The following is a 2761-nucleotide window of genomic DNA, read 5'->3' as shown; positions in this document are numbered from 1 at the left end:
TACCCCAATCTTCGATGACTCTAGCATTGGGCATCCAGGGTCAGCCTAATAGGATGTCATAGTCCACTCCCTTCATGACTATAAAGTCGACGGAGAACTGGACTCCTGTGATCTTCACCGGCCAATTCTTAAGCACCCCGAATGGCTTGACCCTCATATCATTTGCTAGTGTGACATTAAACCTAGGAGTCTCAACAGGTGGGTTTTCCCAAGTCTGAAGCACTGCGTGGCTAAGCACACTAACCCCAGCCCCCGTGTCCACAATTCCCTTCCTCGTCGTATCGCCTAAGGCTAAAACCGGTAAGACCACATGCATCTCGGAACCTTCCCAAAAGGCATTGACGTGCAAGGATTTAGGCATAGAGTGCAACGTCAAACTTGGTATTTGTGTCTCTGCATCATGATCCTGAGGGTCTGTCGTGACTTGTTCTTGTGTCCCTTCAACCCACTGCTTAAGATCTTGAAATAGCGTGGGGTGCTGCCTAAGCAGATCCCCCAGGCTAAGTGTTACAGGGGTAGTCACCAACGTGGTCATGGTGTTCGTCTCTTCCCTAACCTGGATTGTCCTGACCAGTGGCCGTGATTGAACTGCGGCCCTGCAGTGCCGAGGCTTGGCCTTAGCAGCACCGCTTGTGGTGGATTTGCTTCTCTTGACTTTGGTTGTGGAGGCGAGGTTGGCGTACTTATGCTAGAGAGATCATCGATCCTGTCCTCTATGATGGGCTCAGCGTCTTTTAGATGCTCTTGGGCTTCCTTCACCCATTCCTTCACCTTTTCTATGGCCTCTAATTGTCGCTTCGGATGCGGGTATTCCCCTACCTTAGCACTTCCCTTTTCGGCCGTCTTAGGGGCTAACGTCTCTGCCTCTGCGTCAGAGACCTTCTTTCCAGCAGGCAAAGTTGTAGCACTCTCCATTTTTAGTGCGATTTTAGCTTTTGACCTCTTCCTCCTCCGTCTACCGCTCTTTTTCCCTATCGAGGTTGCATCGAGATTGCTAGGTCCTGGCAGAGAGATGCCGACCTACTTCGTTTGGGCACAGATCATGACCCGCAGTGGGATAGGCATGGCCTCCCCATCGTGGTTCTCGACACCAAATAGCCCCAATGGGACAGATGGCTCATTGGCTGAGCTAGACGATGGCTTTCGCCTTGGGCAATCGATGAAGAGATGGGTGATTCCGCACTCAGCACACCTTTGGTCAACCTTGTCTCTATTTTGTTGCTCTCTTTTAGGGCAGCGTGATGAGACGTGACCTGGGTGACCACAAGTCCAACATTTGATTGGATCCTGCATCTGCCCTCCTAGGCCTTTACCTCGTCCTCTTCCTAATGCCATCACCGGTACGGGGTGATAATCCATGAGGACAGCATTGCCCTCATCGTCATGCAAGGCGTAAGGGCATATGTAAGCTTCTTTCTTGTTCAGTTCTTCGACATAGTGGACAGGAGCATCACTCGGTGGATGGGTTACATAAGGTCCAGGTGGTCTAGGAATGCCTGTAGGATTTATTTCCATCCTAGGAACAGCCGACTTAATGTCATTAGATGCAGGGAGGGCCAACGGGGCTCCCCTTTCGAAAAATGGTTGTGGCCTGCTCGCTAGGTAAGGCTGGTCGTATGGTTGTGAGTATGGAAGTCTTCTTGGCAATCAACAATGCACGATGTCATGACCGAACCTACCACAATTAGCGCAAGGTCTTGACCTAGGGTCTTGACACTCGGCTAGAAAGTGGTTTCCGCCATAGTACACGCATTGGACGTGTGGGCGTGTTGGTCATCTCAACATGTCTTGCAACTTGGCTAGTTCCATCTTAACGTCAGCCAAGTCTTGGTTCATCTCGGTGGTTTTTCCCTTATCCTGGGATGATGAGACTGATCGTTCACTCGAGGCTGACGCTCTCTCTGAGCTTCGCGAGTTGGTCTCTTCTAGGTTCGCATTTCTAGGGCTCCACTTCTTCAGCTGATCGTCAACTCGAATGGCTTCCTCAAAGACCCTAGCTAGCACGTCTTGCTGCAAGCTCGAGTTGCCTGCCAAAGCCTTATATAGTTCCTTGTTCTGAATCCCACTGATGAATATAGTTGATACTGCTCTTTCAGTCGGCCATTCTCTAGTAGGGATTCTCTTGAAGAGGCTCCGCACATGGGTCACGTAATCGCGGATGTCCTCCTTCTCTTTCTACTTTGCGTTCATCAAGCGTACTAGTAGATTATCGGAGTATCCAGGCTCGGCAAATCTCTTAATGAAGAGATCCTTGAGGCCATCGAAGTTGGCTCGCTCTGCATTATCTAAGCTCGTATACCACGTCCTACCCTTGTCACCCAAGCAAAGCCGAATGCTTGAGAGCGTTGAGTTAGGTCATTGAGGCCATTGGCTTCGCAGACTTGCTCGAACTGCTCAACAAAGCTATATGGATTGTCATGGGGTTGGTACTTATCGAGTTGCTTGGCAATAATAGGGATTTTAGACTGGCTCTTTGAGCTTGGTTTGCTCCTATTCCTGCGAGCAGCGATGTCGCTAGAGCCGTGGCACTTTTCTCTACAGCCGTGTTATCGAGTAGCCGCTTCATGAGAAGCTCACTCAGCATTAAGTCTCCTTCTAGTACTCTCCCATGGTCCGTTTGATTTCTGCTAGCCAAGTTCAGCACCCGCTGCACCTCTCACAAATCCATGCCTTTCCTTTGGCTCCTAGCCTGCTGTTCCCTATTGTATTCAACCATGCTTTGCAATGCTTTACGGGCCAGCTTTCTCTCCTCTTCTAGATC

The sequence above is a fragment of the Lygodium microphyllum genome, chromosome 9, assembly GCF_053477565.2.
Source record: "Lygodium microphyllum isolate KBCC chromosome 9, Lygodium_microphyllum_v1.1.10, whole genome shotgun sequence".
Taxonomy (NCBI): domain Eukaryota; kingdom Viridiplantae; phylum Streptophyta; class Polypodiopsida; order Schizaeales; family Lygodiaceae; genus Lygodium; species Lygodium microphyllum.
This window is presented reverse-complemented; position numbering follows the sequence as displayed.